General features: G+C 38.5%; 1 protein-coding gene and 1 pseudogene across 1 annotated transcript in view; one reads left to right on the plus strand and one right to left on the minus strand.

Annotated features, from left to right (window-relative positions):
- The window catches only part of ZSWIM5 (zinc finger SWIM-type containing 5), a 252624-nt gene that overhangs the window by 183294 nt on the left and 45932 nt on the right, over positions 1–23398 (minus strand). The gene's annotated exons all lie outside the window — the stretch shown is intronic.
- The window catches only part of LOC132347077 (ubiquitin-conjugating enzyme E2 K-like), a 36057-nt pseudogene continuing 17050 nt past the window's right edge, over positions 4392–23398 (plus strand).

Here is a 23398-nt window from a genome sequence, read left to right on the forward strand (position 1 = left end):
TTTCACTAAGCGAATTTTGGAAAGACCGAAATAAATGGAAAACTAAAGGTGCAATGTCTGGTGAATATGGCAGATGAATCAGAATTTCCCAGCCAAGCTGTAACAGTTTTTGCCTGATCATCAAAAAACATGCAGTGTTGCATTATCCTGATGGAAGATCATGCGTTTTCTGTTGACTAATTCTGGACGCTTTTCGTTGAGTGCTGCTCTCAGTTGGTCTAATTAGGAGCAGTACTTGTTGGAATGAATCATTTGGTTTTCCGGAAGGAGCTCATAATAGAGGATTCCCTTCCAATCCCACCATATACACAACATCACCTTCTTTGGCTGAAGACCATCCTTTGGTGTGGTTGGTGGTGGTTCATTTCGTTTGCCACATGATCTCTTCCGTTCCACATTCTTGTACAGTATCCACTTTTCATCACCTGTCACACTTTGTTTTAAAAGCAGAACGTTTTCATTACGTTTAAGTAGAGAATCGCATGTGGAAACATAGTCAAGAAGGTTTTTTTCACTTAACTTATGTGGAACCCAAACATCAAAGTGATTAACATAACCAAGCTGATGCAAATGATTTTCAACGCTTGATTTGGATATTTTGAGTATGTCGGCTATCTCCCGTGTGATATAATGTTGACTGTTCTCAATTAATGTCTTGATTTGATCCCTATCGACTTCAACTGGTCTACCCAACCATGGAGCATCGTCCACCAAGAAATCTCCAGCACGAAACTTCGCAAACCACTTTTGACACATTCGACCAGTCACAGCACCTTCTCCATACACTGCACAAATCTTTTTTTGCTTTTCAGTTATGTTTTTACCTTTCTTGAAATAATAAAGCATAATATGCCGAAAATGTTGCTCTTTTTCCTCCATCTTCAATATTAAAATGACTACACAAAAATTCACCAACTAAGCGCCACTAGAGCCATCTAACAGAAAAAACCAAACAAACATTTTGGCCAATCCAATACATTTAGCAAGGACTTGGATACAGGTCAACATACAAAAATCAATCAAGTTTCTTTATACTAGCAAACAAATGGAAAATAAAATTTTTTTAAATATCCAATTATATTGGGACTTCCCTGGTGGTGTAGTGGTTAAGAATCCGCCTGCCAATGCAGGGGACACGGGTTCAAGCCCTGGTCCAGGAAGATCCCACATGCTGCAGAGCAACTAAGCCAGTGCACCACAACTACTAAGCCTGTGCTCTAGAGCCCGTGAGCCACAACTACTGAGCAGGCGTGCCACAACTACTGAAGCCCACGCGCCTAGAGCCCATGCTCCACAACAAGAGAAGCCACCACAATGAAAAGCCCAGGTACCACAATGAGGAGTGGCCCCCACTCACTGCAGCTAGAGAAAGCCCCCGCGCAGCAACGAAGACTCAATGCAGCCAAAAATAAATAAATAAATTTATTTTTTTTTAAATCCAGTTATAAGAACTTCGGAAAAGTAAAATATGTGGATAAGCCTAACAAAACATGTACAGAATCTGGGGACTTCCCTGGTGGCGCAGTGGTTAAGAATCTGCCTGCCGGGCTTTCCTGGTGGCGCAGTGGTTGGGAGTCTGCCTGCCAGTGTGGGAGGCGCGGGTTCGAGCCCTGGTCTGGGAGGATCCCACGTGCCGCAGAGCGGCTGGGCCCGTGAGCCACAATTACTGAGCCTGTGCGTCTGGAGCCTGTGCTCCGCAGCGGGAGAGGCTGCGATAGTGAGAGGCCCGCGCACCGCGATGAGAAGTGGCCCCCGCTTGCCGCAACTGAAGGGGGCCCTCGCACAGAAACGAAGACCCAACACAGCCATAAATAAATAAATAAATAAATAAAACCTAAAAAAAAGTTTAAAAAAAAAAAAAGAATCTGCCTGCCAATGCAGGGGACATGGGTTCGAGCCCTGGTCTGGGAAGATCCCACGTGCCATAGAGCAACTAAGCCCATGCACCACAACTACTGAGCCTGTGCTCTAGAGCCCGTGAACCACAACTACTGAGCCCGAGTGCCACAACTACTGAAGCCCGCGTACCTAGAGCCCATGCTCCACAACAAGAGAAGCCACTGCAATGAGAAGCCCGCGCACCGCAAAGAAGAGTAGCCCCCACTCGGCGCAACTAGAGAAAGCCCGCACGCAGCAATGAAAAACCAACACAGCAAGAAAGAAAGAAAGGGAGAGAGAGAGAGAGAAAGAAAGAGAGGCAGGAAGGAAGGGAGGAAGGGAGGAAGGGAGGGAGGGAGGGAGGGAGGAAGAAAGGGAGAAAGAAAGAAAAAACATGTACAGAATCTGTATGCTGAAAACCACAAAAGAGTGATGAAATAAATCCAGGAAGATCTAAATAAATAGAGATACTGTGTTCACAGACTAAAGATTCAACATAGTAAAGATTTCAATTTTCCCAAAATTGATACACAGGCTTAATACAATACAAATCAAAATATTAGCAAAATTTTTTTAAAATATATATTGATTCGAAAAGGAACTGGAGTGGTTAAAACAATTCTGAAAGATAAGAATAAAGTTAGACGAATCACACTAAGTGATTTTAAGACTTACTATAAAGCTACAGTAATAAAGACTGTGTGGTAATAGTAAAGGGGTTGACACGTAAATCAATGAAACAGAATAGTCTTGAAATAGACCCACGCAAATATGACCAATTGATTTTGACAAAGATGCAAAAGCAATTCAATGGAGAAAAGACAGTCTTTTCAACATACAGGGTTGGACACTGAATATCTACATGCAAAAAAAAAAAAAAAAAAGAACCATAACCTAAACCTCATATTTTGTACAAAAATTAACTCAAAATGGATTACAGAGTAAATGTAAAATGTAAAAATAGAAAATGTTTAGAATACAACATAGCAGAAAATCTTTGTGACCTGGGGTTAGGCAAAGGTTTTTTTGTTTTTTGTTTTATTGAAGTATAGTTGATTTACAATGTTGGGTTAATTTCTACTGTACAGCAAAGTGACTCAGTTATACACATATATACATTCTTGTTTATATTCTTTTCCATTATAGTTTATCCCCAAATATTGAATATAGTCACCTGTGCTAAACAGTAGGACCCTGTTGCTTACCAATTCTATATGAAAGGGTTTTTAGACATGTCAGTAAAAGCACAATCCACAAAAGAAAAAACTGGTAAGTTGGACTTTATTAATATTAAAAACCTTTGCTCTACCAAAGATGCTGTTAAAAGGATGAAAAAACAAGCAAAAGACTGGGAGAAGATACCTGCAAAGCACATATCCAATAACGGATTTGTATCCAGAATACATAATGAACTGCCAAAACTCAAAATAAGAAAACAAAGAGCCCAATTTAAAAATAGGCAAAAGATTTGAACACCTCTCCAAAGAAAACATGCAAATGATAAGTAAGCACATGAAAAGGTGTTCAACATCATTAGCCCTTAGAGAAATGCAAATTAAAACAGTAATGAGATATATACTTATGAGAATGGTTAATGACAAAACAAGCAAACAAAAAGCAAAACAAGAAAAAGAAAAAAAATATTGACAATACCAAGTTCTGGTGAGGATGCAGAACAACTGGGACTTTCATTCATTGCTGGTGGGAACGCAAAATGGTACAGGCATTCGGAAGAGCATTTGGCAGTTTCTTATAAACCTATACCCCCCATGTTACCCAGAAATCCTACTCCTGGGGGGGATTTCTCCCTAGAGAATGAAAACTTATGTTACACAAAAACCTGATTATCAGTGTTTATAGCAGTTCTGTTCACAACTGTCAAAAACAACTCAAACTGGAAACAACTCAAATGTCCTTTACACCAGGTGAATGGATAAACAATTTGTGGTACATCCATACAAAGGATATTACTCAGCAACAAGGAGGAAGAAACAAAAGATACATGCAACAATTTAGAGGAATATCAAAGGCATTATACTGAGTAAAAGAAGTCAGTCTAGACAAGTTACATACTGTATAGTTCCATTTATACGAGATTCTCTCAAAGACAAAATTATAATGATGGAGAACAGCAGTGGTTTCCAGGCGATAAATGCGTGGCTATAAAGGGATGACATCAGGAAGATTTTTAGGGTAATAGAATTGTTCTGTATCCTGATTATGGTACTGGTTACACAAATCTATACATGTGTTAAAATTCATAGAACTGTATACATCAAAAGAGAGAAGAGTCCTTTTTTTTTTTTACTATGTGATTTTTTAAAATACTTTTCTAAAGTTGAGGGACAAAAAAGAAGAGGAAGAATGAGCAAAAGAGACTGAGAAGGAAATACCAATGAAGTAGGAGAAAAACTAAGAGTGTGGTATCCTGGAAACCTTGTGAAGAAAATCAAGGATGAGGGAGTAATCTATATCAAATATTACTGATAATCAAGTTAGACAAGAAATGAGAAATGACAATTAGCAATGTAGAGGTCATCAGTGAATTTGATGAGAACAGATCTGGAATAGAATGGTCAACACTGGCTGAAATGGGTTTAAGAGAAAATGGGAAGAGAAAACTTGGAATTAACAAGTAAACAGGATAGGAAAGAAATAGAACAATAGTTGACAGAATTTAGTAGAGTTAAAAGAAGATAATTTTTTAAGAAGCAAGAAATAAAAGTACGGGGCTTCCCTGGTGGCGCAGTGGTTGAGAATCTGCCTGCCAATGCAGGGGACACAGGTTCGAGCCCTGCTCTGGGAAGATCCCACATGCCGCGGAGCAGCTGGGCCCGTGAGCCACAATTACTGAGCCTGCGCGTCTGGAGCCTGTGCTCCGCAACAAGAGAGGCCGCGACAGTGAGAGGCCCGTGCACCGCGATGAAGAGTAGCCCCCGCTTGCCACAACTAGAGAAAGCTCCCGCACAGAAACGAGACCAAACACAGCCATAAATAAATAAATAAATAAATAAATAAATAAATAAATATTTTATTAAAAAAGAAATAAAAGTACGTTTATATGCTAATGGGAATATCCAATAGAGAATGAAAAGTTGATGTAGTCCAAATTATTTTGCATACAGCTTCTTTTCAGCACTTATACTATAACTAATTGTTTACACACACACACACACACACACACACACACACAGACTCTCCATATGGTAACCATAAAATCTGGAAACATAGGGAAATGTACCTTTCACAAGGGCTTCCTGGATCTTAAAAACACGTATATATATAAAATAAAAGTATCTATGTTTCCAGACTTTATGGATATCATACACACACAGTTGCAAATATACACAGTAATAGTGACTATCAGCTCCTTAAGGACAGCTATTATATCTTACTCATTTTTTTAGACCTAGTCCCTATGGAACAGAGTCAGTATTCAATTAAAAATATTTGCTGAATGGTTATAGTACATAATAAGTCAGTCAGATTTTTTTAAAAAAGAATTCAACTCTATGGGCCAGCTCTACAATAAATCAACTCATTTTCCTATGAATATCCAATACAGCACTAAGTAACTCCCTGAGTTTCCTGATCAATCTGACCCACATGACTATCCTCAGTCCTACACTACCCACATGTATTAACTATGAACTTAGACAAATTCTTCTGAGTTTTCATTGCTATAAAATATAGTCCTTTTATTATAAATGTTCCATGGTTTCCTAACGTCCCAATGGGCACAAATGACAAGTTCTAAATAACAAATGACATCACCTTTAATAAAAAAAACATTATCAACCTCAAAAAGGGCTAAATATTATACCTAAAAACCTATATTCTGAAAGTGGGAAATCCTAATTCAAAACGTAACTAGATGTAGATACCAGTTTAAATGAAATGTCATATTAATTCAAGAAACAATTTTCCTATATAAAACCCCCTGCAATTACCACAAAGGAGAAAAAATATGTAGGTATACATATTTCAACTTGCCAGGTTCACTAGAAAATGTACAATTACCATCATAGGAGAGGTTTCTGCTTTGCAGAACTCTACTGTGCATTCAAAAACAGTCCTAAGAAAGGCTTCTAATCTCTTCGATTGTTAGTCAAGTGGTTTATACATGCAGGAAAAAAAAATGAAAATGAGCTAGATATATATAATATGGGAAGGAAAAAAATAAGGAAAGAAATCACCTCAACAACTCTTACTTTTCTCCTTTCCAAAAATCCCTTCTTATCATTACCCCCTTTTCTCATTCCTCCCTCCCAAAAGAAAAAAGAAGCCAGGATCCTTGCCAAACCCCACAAAAACCCTTAGGCCTCTCTCAAGCATGCAAATGTAATCTTCTACCCAGACAACACACTCCCTTTTTAATGAACTCCAAAAACAATCTGTGAATGCCCACAGAAGAGAAAAGAGGAAAATTGCAATGAAAGAAAATAAAAACAGAGATGTGGGGGAGGGTCAAGATGGATATGGCAAGTCCAGAGTTTAAATAGACATAAAAGATAATGAAGGTGAAGGGACTGTAATCAAATAAAATGGTCTGCAGTCTGTCATTTCATACAAATTAGAGTCAGAGAAATATATGAATATTCACTTGAATAAAAATCATTCATTATAGGAGTGGTCCTTCAAGTAAAAGGATCCCTGTCAAGGCCCAATGTGCTCTTTGTTCCATTTTGTAACTAAAAAACAAAAACAAAAACAATTGTGTATAGATGAAAAAGAAAAAAAAAAAATTCTACATATACACCCACCTCTGAAATAGTCAAGAGCAGGAGCAAATTTCTTCATGATATAGCCAAATACTATGTCAAAATTAGACATTCAAAGAACGTTAATAAATGACAAGAGACACTTCACTCAGTCACATGATTCAGGATCCCTGCAGATGCACATTATGATTCAGATTTGAACAGCAAACAGAGTAGGCCACAGGGTAGGGTGGGAGGACTTGAAGAAAAACGCAACGTAGGAAAGGTCGTCAAAATGAAAACTGTCTTCTTGCCTCAAAATCTGAAGAGAAGTTTTATTGGAAAAAAATAGCTTTAAACCAATTTAGGCTGAAATAATTACAACATTTTACAGTCTAACCTCTTAATGATGAATAGAATTCTTCTCCCTGCTTAAGGATCAAATTGGTTGGGCTCTACACTTGTCTGGCACCATGCTGTGGGCTATTTCCTTTAATATATAACCAATCAAAGATGTATTCAAGCTTTTGTGAGATCCAAAGCTTTGCTAACTGCATATCCTAGAGCATCATGAGGTTCTCTAAAAGGAAGCAGACAAAGCGATATACAGTGATAGCCTCCCTTGGATAAGTAATGTTGAGTAGACCCTCGTTTCTCAAAGGTAGACATTGAAACCTTTTATAATACACCAAATAGACACTTTTTCTTGTAATCTTTATAGTACTTGTCCTATAATATTTATACTAATTTTTTTCTCCCTTCAATTTATATCAGCACACTACAAGGTCACAGCTGCTTAGGGGAGTGACAAAAGAAAACAAACTCTTCAAAATACATAACTGTTAAAAACACAATAATCTATAAGTACTTACTGAAAACTAACACTGCTTTATCAGGCTTAATGACAAATGCCATCAACTAAATATACAATTTAGTATAAAACTTTATGGAGTGACTATGCTCATATAAGGCATACGTAAACCCTATAACATTGTTATATTTATGATTCATTGGTGAAAGTAATTTTACATATTGTCACATGTTACACAGCAAAATCTATATAAATATGAGACTGATTATACAGCCTTTTAAAACCTTCCTAACAAAATGTATTAAAGTAACCAAATTAAATCAATAATTTAAGAATAAAAGAACATAAAATACAGTACTATATGAATTAAATCTTGCTTTCATTTATTTATAACAAGTGTATCATCCAGGGCACCCACATGAGAGTACAGAAAATAAACAGAGTTAAACATTTGTTTATATTGAAAAATGACATGTATCTTTGTAATAAATCTATTTCAAGTCTATCACATTCTTTACAAAACAATATTTTGTTCATTTTCCCATATAAATCATTTTAAAGCACAAATTAATGACATAATAACTTTTAGACTACCATAGTAAAGCTGCCATAAAGAAGATATACAAATGACCAACAAGCTCATGAAAAGATGTTTAACATCATCGATCATTAAGAAAATGTAAATCAAAACCACAGTGAGATAACACTTCATACCCACTACGACAGCTATAATCAAAACAAAGGAAGATAACAAGTGCCGAGAGGATGTGGAGAAATAGGAACCCCTGTACATCGTTGGTGGGAATATAAAATGTTGTGGCTGCTGTAGAAAACAATTTGGCAGTTCCTTAAAAAGTTGAAAACAATCACCATATGACCCAGCGATTCCACTCCTAAGTATATATCCAAGAGAAATGAAAACATATTTCCATCCAGAAGCTTGTACAAAAATGCTTATATCAGCATTATTCATAATGGCTGAGAGGTGGAAACAACCCGATGTCCATAAACTGATGAGTAGATAAACTGTGGTATATCCATACGGTGTAATATTATTCAGCCATAAAAAGGCACAATGCTACAATCTGGACGAACCTCGTAAACATTAAGAGAAAGGAGCCAGACACAGAAGGTCACATATCGTATGATTCCACTTATATGAAATATCCAGAGTGAGCAAATCCACAGAGACAAAGAGCAGACTAGAGGTTTCCAGAGGATCGGGGAGATGAGTTAATTGGTATAGGGTATTCTTCTGGGTTCATGAAAAAGTTCTGAAAACAAGAGTAAGGTGGTGGTTGCACACACTGTGGATGCATCAAATGCCACTAAACTGTATCCTTTAAAATGGGTACTTATGTTGTGTGAATTTCATGTCAATTTTTAAAAAGGGAAAGCTTCTATATTTTTAAAAATTAGGACTTAAAATAGTATAGAAATATTATATGTTATATGAGGAAAAGGAACAGAGAAAGTGGACAGTAAAATAAGATCATTAACTACTGTAATGGTAATTGTGAGATTCAAAGGATACCATTTACAACTGACAAACCACAAAGTAAAAGGTTAAGTTAAAAAAAGATGATTATGGTCATGTTAAAAAGGTATAAACATAAAAATAATCACTAGAACAACAAAACAGACCTTTCCATATACCAAAAGAAATCTTAAAAGAATAACAAAGACATAGGAAAAACTCCCAGGAAATATAGTACAGCAGTAATTAAAACATAAAATAATCATACAACAGCACTGAGACCAAACATTTTAGTTACATCAATAAATGGAAATGGGCTTAATTTATTTATTGAAAGAGAAAGATTTTCAATTGGCTCATAATAAAATCTAAATCTATGCTATATACAAGAGATACATCTAAAACACAGAGATTTAGAAATACCAAAAATAAAGGAATAAGCAAAGATATAACAGGCAAATCGAAAAAATAAAAAGCAATCCTGATATCAGACAAAGCAGAATTTGGTGAAAATGATTAAATGAAACAAAGAAGAATATTTTATAATGCTAAAAGCCAAAATTAAAAAGAAGATATAACAGATCTCTATATCTATCCAGAAAAAAGACAAAAACCACCCATATAAAGCAGAAACACCAGGAGATAAAATAAGAAATTGATAGAAACCACCACTAGTGGAAAGCTTTAACAGTACTCTTAGTAAAAGACAAGTGAAGTGGACAAAAAACAAGAATGGATATAGAAAAATGTAACAATATAATCAATAAGATCTTATGGAGATATTGATATAAATAAAACACTACACTCTAATAACAGAGAATATATTTTCTTTTCAAGTGCTCATGGAATGTTCACAAAAGGTGATCAGAAAACATCAGCAAATTCCATAAAGTAGCAATATTAAAAACAACATGCTCTGACAAAGCAAGATAATTAAAGAAACAAAAAGTCCCTTTGACCTAAAAATGAAAAGGCCTTCTAAAACTCTTGAGTGAAAGGCGAAATACAAACAGAAATTAGACGATTTTGAAAAATAACACAAAACACTACATATCAAAATCTATGGGATCCATTTAAAGCACTGTTCAAAAGAAAAAAATTCATAGCATTGAACACCTATATCAATAAGAATAATGAAAGTTAATTAATTAAATTCCCATATCAAAAAGCTAGAAAAAGAACAAAAAATAAACAGGAAGAAAGCACAGTAAAGTAAATAATAACGATGAAAGCAGAAATTAATAAGGTAGAGAACAGAAATTAGCTATTGAGATTAATAAATTAAAATCCTGGCTCTTTGAAAAAAATTAACAAAATAGACTAGGTAAGAAAAAACTCCATTACAAGAGCAACAAAAAAGGCAAAATACTCAAAATAAACTTAAGAAATGTATGAAGAAACCCATAAAACACTATGGAAAGAACAAAAGTGCTTGTTCAAAGATGTATCTCATTCTTAGGATATCTTAACATCACCAAGATTTTAGTGCTCCCTAAATTAACATAATTTAATGCAACCCAAATAAAAATATCAAGCTTTTTTTCTGGAGCTAGATAAGTTGATATTATAGTTCATATGGAAAAACAGACATAAAAGAATAGCTAAGAAAACACTGAAAAAGGAAAGCTATGAGGAGAAATTACTACCAGATATAAAACTTGCAACGTCTTTAAAAGTAAAGCAGCATAGTACCAGCACATGAGTACACAGAAAGACCAATGGAATAAAACAGCACGTCCAGAAACTGACTCAATTCGCAAGTATGTGATAAAGGCGATACTTCAAATCACAAGGACAAAGATGGACTTTTTAATAAATGGTGTTGGGACAACTGAAAAAAAGATTAGATCCACTCTTCATACCATATACAAGAATAAACTTCAAATAGATCAGACATCTAAATGTAAAAGAGTGAAACTATGTAAGTACTAGAAAAAAACATAGGTAGGTTTCTCTATAATGCAGATGTAGGGAGAAGCTATAACTCAAAATCCAGATGAATAAAAGAAAATACTGTTAAATTTGGCTACATAAAAATGAAAAAATTTTTGCATGGTTCCAAACATCATAAAATCAAAAGACAGAGGAAGAGAAGAAGATGGCGGAAGAGTAAGACGCGGAGATCACCTTCCTTCCCACAGATACAGTAGAAATACATCTACACGTGGAACTGCTCCTACAGAACACCCACTGAACGCTGGCAGAAAACGTCAGACCTCCCAAAAGGCAAGAAACTCCCCATGTACTTGGGTAGGGCAAAAGAAAAAAGAAATAACAGAGACAAAAGAATAGGGACGGGACCTGCACCAGTGGGAGGGAGCCGTGAAGGAGGAAAGGTTTCCACACACTGGGAAGCCCCTTCGCGGGCGGAGACTGCGGGTGGCAGAGGGGGGACCTTCGGAGCCACGGAGGAGAGCGCAGCCACAGGGGTGCGGAGGGCAAAGCGGAGAGACTCCCGCACAGAGGCTCGGCGCTGAGCAGCACTCACCAGCCCGAGAGGCTTGTCTGCTCACCCGCCGGGGCAGGCGGGGGCTGGGAGCTAAGGCTCGGGCTTCGGTCGGATCGCAGGGAGAGGACTGGGGTTGGCGGCGTGAACACAGCCTGAAGGGGTTAGTGCACCACAGCTAGCCGGGAGGGAGTCCAGGAAAAAGTCTGCAGCTGCCGAAGAGGCAAGAGACTTTTTCTTCCCTCTTTGTTTCCTGGTGCGCGAGGAGAGGGGATTCAGAGCGCCGCCTAAACGAGCTCCAGAGACGGGCGCGAGCCGCGGCTATCAGCGCGGACCCCAGAGACGGGCATGAGACGCTAAGGCTGCTGCTGCCGCCACCAAAAAGCGTGTGTGCGAGCACAGGTTACTCTCCACACCGCCCCTCCTGGGAGCCGGTGCAGCCCGCCACGGCCAGGCTCCCGTGATCCAGTGACAACTTCCCCGGGAGAACGCATGGCGCGCCTCGGGCTGGTGCAATGTCATGCCGGCCTCTGCCGCCGCAGGCTCGCCCCGCAACCGTATCCCTCCCACCCCCCGGCCTGAGTGAGCCAGAGCCCCTGAAGGAGCTGCTCCTTTAACCCCGTTCTGTCTGGGCGGGGAACAGACGCCCTCAGGCAACCTACACGCAGAGGCGGGTCCAAATCCAAAGCTGAACCCTGGGAGCTGTGCAAACAAAGAAGAGAAAGGGAAATCTCTCCCAGCAGTCTCAGAAGCAGCGGATTAAAACTCCACAAACAACTTGATGTGCCTCCATCTGTTGAATACCTGAATAGACAACGAATCATCCCAAATTCAGGAGGTGGACTTTGGGAGTAGGATATATTAATTTTTCCCCTTTTCCTTTTTCTGTGAGTGTATATGTATATGCTTCTGGGTGAGATTTTGTCTGTATAGCTTTGCTTTATAATAGCTTTATTTTACTTCACTATATTTTATCCTCTTTCTTTCTTTCTTCCTATTTTTTCTCGCTTTTACTCTGAGCCGTGTGGATGAAAGGCTCTTGGTGCTCCAGCCAGGCATCAGGGCTGTGCCTCTGAGGTGGGAGAGCCAACTTCAGGACACTGGTCCACAAGAGACCTCCCAGCTCCACGTAATACCAAACGGCGAAAATCTCTCAGAGATCTCCATCTCAACATCAAGACCGAGCTTCACTCAATGACCAGCAAGCTACAGTGCTGGACACCCTATGCCAAACAACTAGCAAGACAGGAACACAGCCCCATCCATTAGCAGAGAGGCTGCCTAAAATCATAATAAGGCCACAGACACCCCAAAATACACCACCAGACGTGGACGTGCCCACCAGAAAGACAAGATCCAGCCTCACCCACCAGAACACAGGCACTAGTCCCCTCCACCAGGAAGCCTACACAACCCACTGAACCAACCTTAGCCACTGGGGACAGACACCAAAAACAACAGGAACTACGAACCTGCAGCCTGTGAAAAGGAGACCCCAAACACAGTAAGATAAGCAAAATGAGACAACAGAAAAACACACAGCAGATGAAGGAGCAGGGTCAAAACACACCAGACCTAACAAATGAAGAGGAAATAGGTAGTCTACCTGAAAAAGAATTCAGAATAATGATAGTAAGGATGATCCAAAATCTTGGAAATAGAATAGACAAAATGCAAGAAACATTTAACAAGGACGTAGAAGAACTAAAGAGGAACCAAGCAATGATGAAAAACACAATAAATGAAATTAAAAATACTCTAGATGGGATCAATAGCAGAATAACTGAGGCAGAAGAAAGGATAAGTGACCTGGAAGATAAAATGGTGGAAATAACTACTGCAGAGCAGGATAAAGAAAAAAGAATGAAAAGAACTGAGGACAGTCTCAGAGACCTCTGGGACAACATTAAACGCACCAACATTCGAATTATAGGGGTCCCAGAAGAAGAAGAGAAAAAGAAAGGGACTGAGAAAATATTTGAAGAGATTATAGTTGAAAACTTCCCTAATATGGGAAAGGAAATAGTTAATCAAGTCCTGGAAGCGCAGAGAGTCCCATACAGGATAAATCCAAGGAGAAACACGCCAAGACACATATTAATCAAACTGTCAAAAATTAAATATTAAAAGCAGCAAGGGAAAAACAACAAATAACACACAAGGGAATCCCCATAAGGTTAACAGCTGATCTTTCACCAGAAACTCTGCAAGCCAGAAGGGAGTGGCAGGATATACGTAAAGTGATGAAGGAGAAAAACCTACAACCAAGATTAATCTACCCAGCAAGGATCTCATTCAGATTTGATGGAGAAATTAAAACCTTTACAGACAAGCAAAAGCTGAGAGAGTTCAGCACCACCAAACCAGCTTTACAACAAATGCTAAAGGAACTTCTCTAGGCAAGAAACACAAGAGAAGGAAAACACCTACAATAACAAACCCAAAACATTTAAGAAAATGGGAATAGGAACATACATATTGATAATTACCTTAAATGTAAATGGATTAAATGCTCCCACCAAAAGACACAGACTGGCTGAATGGATACAAAAACAAGACCCGTATATATGCTGTCTACAAGAGACCCACTTCAGACCTAGGAACACATACAGACTGAAAGTGAGGGGATGGAAAAAGATATTCCATGCAAATGGAAATCAAAAGAAAGCTGGAGTAGCAATTCTCATATCAGACAAAACAGACTTTAAAATAAAGACTATTACAAGAGACAAAGAAGGACACTATATAATGATCAAGGGATCGATCCAAGAGGAAGGTATAACAATTGTAAATATTTATGCACCCAACATAGGAGCACCTCAACACATAAGGCAAATACTAACAGCCATAAAACGGGAAATCGACAGTAACACAATCATAGTAGGGGACTTTAACACCCCACTTTCACCAATGGACAGATCATCCAAAATGAAAATAAATATGGAAACACAAGCTTTAAATGATACATTAAACAAGATGGACTTAATTGATATTTATAGGACATTCCACCCAAAAACAACAGAATACACATTTTTCTCAAGTGCTCATGGAACATTCTCCAGGATAGATCATATCTTGGGTCACATCAAGCCTTGGTAAATTTAAGAAAATTGAAATCGTATCAAGTATCTTTTCCGACCACAACGCTATGAGACTAGATATCAATTACAGGAAAATATCTGGGAAAAATACAAACACATGGAGGCTACACAATACACTACTTAATAACGAAGTGAACACTGAAGAAATCCAAGGGGAAATCAAAAAATACCTGGAAACAAATGACAATGGAGACACGATGACCCAAAACCTATGGGAGGCAGCAAAAGCAGTGCTAAGAGGGAAGTTTATAGCAATACAAGCCTACCTCAAGAAACAGGAAACATCTCGAATAAACAACCTAACCTTGCACCTGAAGCAATTAGAGAAAGAAGAACCAAAACACCCCAAAGCTAGCAGAAGGAAAGAAATCATAAAGATCAGATCAGAAATAAATGAAAAAGAAATGAAGGAAACAATAGCAAAAATCAATGAAACTAAAAGCTGGTTCTTTGAGAAGATAGACAAAATTGATAAACCATTAGCCAGACTCATCAAGAGAAAAAGGGAGAAGACTCAAATCAATAGAATTAGAAATGAAAAAGGAGAAGTAACCACTGACACTGCAGAAATACAAATGATCATGAGAGATTACTACAAGCAACTCTATGCCAATAAAATGGACAACCTGGAAGAAATGGACAGATTCTTAGAAATGCACAACCTGCCCAGACTGAACCAGGAAGAAATAGAAAATATGAACAGACCAATCACAAGCACTGAAATTGAAACTGTGACTAAAAATCTTCCAACAAACAAAAGCCCAGGACCAGATGGCTTCACAGGCGAATTCTATCAAACATTTAGAGAAGAGCTAACACCTATCCTTCTCAAACTCTTCCAAAATATTGCAGAGGGAGGAACACTCCCAAACTCATTCTACGAGGCCACCATCACCCTGATACCAAAACCAGACAAAGATGTCACAAAGAAAGAAAACTACAGGCCAATATCACTGATGAACATAGATGCAAAAATCCTCAACAAAATACTAGCAAACAGAATCCAACAGCACATTAAAAGGATCACACACCATGATCAAGTGGGCTTTATCCCAGGAATGCAAGGATTCTTCAATATACGCAAATCAATCAACGTGATACACCATATTAACAAATTGAAGGATAAAAACCATATGATCATCTCAATAGATGCAGAGAAAGCTTTCGACAAAATTCAACACCCATTTATGATAAAAGCCCTGCAGAAAGTAGGCATAGAGGGAACTTTCCTCAACATGATAAAGGCCATATATGACAAACCCACAGCCAACATTGTCCTCAATGGTGAAAAACTGAAACCATTTCCACTAAGATCAGGAACAAGACAAGGTTGCCCACTCTCACCACTATTATTCAACATAGTTTTGGAAGTGTTAGCCACAGCAATCAGAGAAGAAAAAGAAATAAAAGGAATCCAAATCGGAAAAGAAGAAGTAAAGCTGTCACTGTTTGCAGATGACATGATACTATACACAGAGAATCCTAAGGATGCTACCAGAAAACTACTAGAGCTAATCAATGAATTTGGTAAAGTAGCAGGATACAACATTAATGCACAGAAATCTCTTGCATTTCTATACACTAATGATGAAAAATCTGAAAGTGAAATTAAGAAAATACTCCCATTTACCATTGCAACAAAAAGAATAAAATATCTAGGAATAAACCTACCTAAGGAGACAAAAGACCTGTATGCAGAAAATTATAAGACACTGATGAAAGAAATTAAAGATGATACAAATAGATGGAGAGATATACCATGTTCTTGGATTGGAAGAATCAACATTGTGAAAATGACTCTACTACCCAAAGCAATCTACAGATTCAATGCAATCCCTATCAAACTACCAATGGCATTTTTCACAGAACTAGAACAAATAATTTCACAATTTGTATGGAGACACAAAAGACCCTGAATAGCCAAAGCAATCTTGAGAACGAAAAATGGAGCTGGAGGAATCAGGCTCCCTGACTTCAGACTATATTACAAAGCTACAGTAATCAATATAGTTTGGTACTGGCACAAAAACAGAAATATAGATCAATGGAACAGGATAGAAAGCCCAGAGATAAACCCACGCACATATGGTCACCTTATCTTTGATAAAGGAGGCAAGCATATACAGTGGAGAAAAGACAGCCTCTTCAATAAGTGGTGCTGGGAAAATTGGACAGATACATGTAAAAGTATGAAATTAGAACACTCCCTGACACCATACACAAAAATAAACTCAAAATGGATTAAAGACCTAAGTGTAAGGCCAGACACTATCAAACTCTTAGAGGAAAACATAGGCAGAACACTCTATGACATAAATCACAGCAAGATTCTTTTTGACCCAGCTCCTAGAGAAATGGAAATAAAAACACAAATAAACAAATGGGACTAATCAAACTTAAAAGCTTTTGCACAGCAAAGGAAACCATAAACAAGACCAAAAGACAACCCTCAGAATGGAAGAAAATATTTGCAAATGAAGCAACTGACAAAGGATTAATCTCCTAGATTTACAAGCAGCTCATGCAGCTCAATAACAAAAAAACGAACAACCCAATCCAAAAATGGGCAGAAGACCTAAATAGACATTTCTCCAAAGAAGATATACAGATTGCCAACAGACACATGAAAGAATGCTCAACATCATTAATCATTAGAGAAATGCAAATCAAAACTACAATGAGATATCATCTCACACCGGTCAGAATGGCCATCATCAAAAAATCTAGAAAAAATAAATGCTGGAGAGGGTGTGGAGGAAAGGGAACACTCTTGCACTGTTGGTGGGAACGTAAATTGATACAGCCACTATGGAGAACAGTATGGAGGTTCCTTAAAAAACTAAAAACAGAACTACCATACGACCCAGCAATCCCACTACTGGGCATATACCCTGAGAAAACCATAGTTCAAAAAGAGTCATGTACCAAAATGTTCATTGCAGCTCTATTTACAATAGCCAGGACATGGAAGCAACCTAAGTGTCCATCATCGGATGAAGATGTGGCACATATATACAATGGAATATTACTCAGCCATAAAAAGAAATGAAATGGAGGTATTTGTAATGAGGTGGATGGAGTTAGAGTCTGTCATACAGAGTGAAGTAAGTCAGAAAGAGAAAAACAAATACAGTATGCTAACACGTATATATGGAATCTAAGGAAAAAAAAAAAAGGTTATGAAGAACCTAGTGGCAAGACGGGAATAAAGACACAGACCTACTAGAGAATGGACTTGAGGATATGGGGAGGGGGAGGGGTGAGATGTGACAGGGTGAGAGAGTGTCATGGACATATATACACTACCAAATGTAAGATAGATAGCTAGTGGGAAGCAGCCGCATAGCACAGGGAGATCAGCTCGGTGCTTTGTGACCACCTAGAGGGGTGGAGTGGGGAGGGTGGGAGGGAGAGAGATGCAAGAGGGAAGAGATATGGGAACATATGTATGTGTATAACTGATTCACTTTGTTATAAAGCAGAAGCTAACACACCATTGTAAGGCAATTATACTTCAATAAAGATGTTTAAAAAAAAAAAAATCATCCAAAAATGCACACTCAGAATAAAAATTGCAAATGATATGCCAGTGTGTATAATGGAGAAATTGGAACTCTTCCTCCCACCTCAATCTCATTCCCCATAGTTAGCCACAGTGAACACTGGTATCACTGTTAATTTTTCTCAGTATATAATAAACTATACAGTAATTATAACTATCAAAAAAAAAATCAAAAGACAAATGACACTTCTAATAAAAATCAATTTAATTTTCTCTACCTATTCTTCACTCCTCTCCTAGGTGCCTGGTACATAGTAAGCACTTAATAAATAATGATAAATGAAATTATCATTATCATCCAGCTTAGATTCCTTGGTCCATTATTTTAATTGCTCTTTTGTCAATATCCTAAAACCTGTTACTCAACTATCTTTATTTGACAGCTACCTGGCAAAACCTTAATCCTAGAACTATTTGCCTTCTCCATACCTGATTGACAGACACTGATGAGTAAAAAATCACACATTTAGATTGACTGGTGCTATTGAAAATTCAGGTTCACCAATTCTATTTGAGCTCACAATATTGTCAGGCATTCTTATTATGTTTTCTTCATCAGCCTCTTCTCCCATTCTCAGCATCAAACCTCATCCTCTTTCTTCAAAATGTCACTTGTTATCTACACTTGGATGCGGCATAGATATTTCAAATTCAACATGTTAAAGACTAAATTCAACATCTTTCCCACCCAGCACTTCCCTCAACTATCCAAATACTTTCCCTCCTTTCTCCAGCCCCCTTACCTTGGTAATGGCACCACCATAAGGCCAGAAACCTGGCAGTCATCCTTGTCTCCAACTGCTGCCTTACCAGCAACCTTCCCAATATCAGATCAATCATCAAATCATGTTCATTACTTTCCATGTACGTGTAGAATCCAACCACTTTTTTCATGGATTCCATGAGCCCAGATAAATATTATTTTCTAACAGCTTATAGTTTTTCAAAACCCACCTCCCTGCCTCCACTCTTACCCTAATTCTAATTCTTTCTCCAAACTGCAGTTAGCTTTCTAATTGGCTTAAGACTCTAACAAGGCCCTCTTTGATCTGACCCTAGCCAAACTCTTCAACTTTACTAAATTTCTTTCAGTCTCAAACATGTCACTCTCTCACCTCTAGGACTTTGCAAACACTATTCTCTCTACTTGAGATACTTCCCTTATACTTCTTAATCTGGTTAACTCTTATTCAAACTTCAGGTTTCAAATACAACATCACTTACTCTGGGCTCTATCTTATTTCTCAGAATAGTTAAGAGCCTGATGTCATTTGTTTCCTACCCTGTACTGTCCCTGCCCTCAAGGAACTTACAATGTAATGTAAATAAACACATAAGAAAGGAGTCTTTTTTTTTTCTAAATGTGGGAGTCACAGAGAAGGTGACATCTGAATAGTTCTAAAGAATGAAGAGATGTCTGGCAGAATGATGAGGATACTACGCCCTCTCTTCCCCACAAAATACATACACCGGGAGGGAAAGATGTGAGAGGATGGTATCCAAACAGATATATGAACATGTACATGTGCAGGGCATGAGGAAGACGTGAAGGAGGGAGGTCAGGGACAAGTAATTCTGTATTATAGTTCAGTATTTCCCAAGGGTGGTCTGCAGACCATCTGCTTCAGAATAACCAGGCATTAGATTTAATCAATCAGAATCTCTGGAATTGGGTACCCAGTAATATGCAATTGTGGGTAATAACCCAAGAGATCTTATGCACATCAACGTTTAAGAATTGTAGGTAATAATTTTTTTTAATAGAGAGAAACTGACCTTTATCCTAAAAAGGGTCACTTAAGTAGTTTAACTTTTTATATAAATATAAAGAAAGCTGGAAGATTTGTTTAGTGATTAGAGTTTAGCAAAATACCTTGAGATTCAATGATAGATAACACACTCCATCCCTGGTTATCCGGGAGAATTAATTGGCTTAAACAAACCAAGACTTTCTGGGAGGAACTCCGTAAGAGGCCTTTTGCATTTGGATGGTAGGGGAAAAATTGCTTAATTCATGGGGGATTCTCATAAAAAGACATTGATTGTGGGCTCTGCATTGAGAGGGTACTCAAACTCAGCTAGGCACTTCTCTGTGACAACAGAGTCTCATAAAAGAATGGATTGTGTTGTATGCCTGAAAGGATTGGGAACTAAAAGTATATAAAGAGGGATACCGTAAGTCAACTGGAACACTGAGAGAGTAAATTTTCCATGGAATCATCATCATCTGAAAGGAGCTTACCAGCTTTTGCCAAAACTTTTTGCCAGTGAAATTTTGCTGTTTGGTGACCAGCAGCACCAGATGATGGAAATGACTATTTGACACCTGTACCACCTAGTAACGAAGAACAACAATAATACCAGACTGAGAATCACCAAGATTCCTCCCTGCTTAGAAGTGGGAATCAGATACACCTTCTGTTTAAAATGAACAAACCCTTTGAAGCTTTCAGACAATACAGTGGAAAGGGAAATGCCTGTATTTCAGATATTATGTGGGAAAGGGTGATATTCTGCTAAATATAGCATATAGGGACTTGGGTTGGCTTTAATTTGTTAGAGAATAAGACCCAGACTGCATTTTCACTTTGAGTTTTATGAAGCAGATCACACCAGTTGTATGTAAAAGATTTAGCAGAGTCTGGATCACTGCAATTAACCAATAAATGGTAGTCATTGTGGTGGTTATTATTTTAGAGGAAGAGAGAAACAAAGGTGGTTATAACACTTATAGTCTGAATATTAGGGAGAATGATCACAAACAGGGAAATTAGGAGAAAGATCAGAGTTTGTGGGGAATAACTGGCTTAACACACACACACGCTGAGTTTGGGGTAGAATAAAGGCATCCAAATAGAGACATTCATTTGCTTAAGATGCAACTTCCTATCATGTCTGCTGGTTGAAATCTTGTCCTTCCTCTACCTCGTTTTACCTTCCAGCTTCCTTTCTGCCCCTACACCTTTGCAATTATTCTCGCCTTCTCAATCCTGTAGTACATTTATATTTCTGCTATTACTCTTATTACATTCTATTTTATATCATAATTATTTTTCTACATATACGTCTTGTCAACTAGATTGTGAGTTCCTTGAGAGCAGGGAGAGATTAAAGTCAGGTAGATTGTTTTCGTTTTTCCCAAAGGATCTTGCTGGTGGTTGGTACTTTACAAATCTATCAGCAGCAATCAAGGGAAGCATTCAGTACTCTGTGTGCTCTAGATACAACACCTAAACTTCCACATCACTGTTCGCAGGATGAACAGAAGGAACCAAGGATTGTGTGATCCTAGCAAGATTCCTGATGCTCCCATTGTTCAACACTCACAACTTCCACTAATCGCCTTGAGACCTTCAAGACTAATCTCATAATGCCCTTTATGCCCCACCACTCCAAGGAGTCCAGAGCTCCTAGGTCATCCCTCAATGCCCAGATTCTAATCCCTATAGGTCTCTACGAGCAATGAGACAATTCTCCACATGCCTCAGAACCACTTATTCCCCTTCCCTGCTCTATTTTTCTCCACAGTGTTTACCACCACCTGACTATTTAACTGTCTGTGTCCTGACTCTTTTTTTTTTTTTTTTTAAAGATTTATTTATTGATTGATTGATTGCTATGTTGGGTCTTCGTTTCTAGGCTAGGGCTTCCTCTAGTTGCGGCAAGCGGGGGCCACTCTTCATCGCGGTGCGCGGGCCTCTCACTATCGCGGCCTCTCTTGTTGCGGAGCACAGGCTCCAGACGCGCAGGCTCAGTAGTTGTGGCTCACGGACCTAGTTGCTCCGCGGCATGTGGGATCTTCCCAGACCAGGGCTCGAACCCGTGTCCCCTGCATTAGCAGGCAGATTCTCAACCACTGCGCCACCAGGGAAGCCCCCTGTGTCCTGACTCTTAAGTGTAAATTCCATGAGTGCAGAGATTTTTTTGGTCTGTTTTGTTCATTGCTGTAACTCCAGAACCTAGAATAGTACCTGGTTCCTGGTAGGGCTCAATGGATACGTGCAGAATAAATAAATGGATACATATTTGTTAATTCAGTCAACAAATATTTCAGTGCCTATAATACATCCCTAGGATACATTAATGAACAAGAAAGGCATGGCCCCAATCCTCACGAAGATTATAGTTTAGGTGAAAAGATGACATTAAACAAATACTACATAATTATGCATAATTATGAGAAATGCTCTGAAGGATAGGATATGTAATAGGGAGAATTAATCTAGTGGGATATGAAGGGGGATTCCAAGCTAGATCCTGAAGAAATACATTTAAGCAAAGACTAAAGAATAGGTAGGAATTAGGTGAGCAGAGAAGAGCAAAAGAAGATTCCAAATAAAAAGAATGTGCCAGGGCTTCCCTGGTGGTGCAGTGGTTAAGAATCCGCCTGCCAATGCAGGTGACATGGGTTCGAGCCCTGGTCGGGGAAGATCCCACATGCCGCGGAGCAACTAAGCCCGTGCACCACAACTACTGAGCCTGTGCTCTAGAGCCTGCGAGCCACAACTACTGAGCCCACGTGCCACAACTACTGAAGCCCGCGCACCTAGAGCCCGTGCTCCGCAACAAGAGAAACCATCACAATGAGAAGCCCGTGCACCACAACAAAGAGTAGCCCCCGCTCGCCGCAACTAGAGAAAGCCCGCGCACAGCAACAAAGACCCAGCACAGCCAAAAAAACAAACAAATAAATAAATAAATAAAATCTTTCAAAAAAAAAAAGGTGCCAAGACCCTAAAAAGGAACATAGGCATTTATTTAGCAGCTTTATTGAGAAAAAATTAACATGCAATAAACTGTACCTATTTAAAGTGTACAATAGGTTACGTTTGACATATTAAGTTTGACATAAGTTTTGACATACATACATGAAACCATCATCACAATTAAGATAATGAACATATCCATCTCCGCCTTGGCACATAATCTGTAATTACTCAACTAATATTTATTGGTATCTAACCATGTGTCAGGCCCTGAGTATACACTGGTATATGATCCCTGCCCTTTGGTACTTAAAGTTCAATAGGTATCTGGTTCAAGGAAGCAAAAGAAAGCCAGTGTAACAATGTCTGGGAAAGTAGGCAGAGGCCATACTTGCAAGGTCTCGCAGACCGTATTTTGATCTTAATACAAAGAGTAATGGGAAGCAAGCAGGCAGGGACTCAGTCCATGCTGGACTTGAACAGGAAGGTTTAAGAATGTTTTAAGTAGGGCAGTGACATGATCACATTTGTCTTTTCAGAAAGATCATGCTGACAAAAATGTGAAGAATAGGTAAGTGAAAGTCAAGAGTAGCTTCTGGAGGAACCAGTTAAGCAAGTGCAACAGTCCTGGCCAGACATGATGGTAGTTTGGCCAAGGGTAGTGGTAGTAGAAAGGATAAGTTTTAGACTGATTCAAGAGATTTAGGAAGCAGGACA

This window comes from Balaenoptera ricei, chromosome 1 (genome assembly GCF_028023285.1).
Source record: "Balaenoptera ricei isolate mBalRic1 chromosome 1, mBalRic1.hap2, whole genome shotgun sequence".
Lineage (NCBI taxonomy): Eukaryota > Metazoa > Chordata > Mammalia > Artiodactyla > Balaenopteridae > Balaenoptera > Balaenoptera ricei.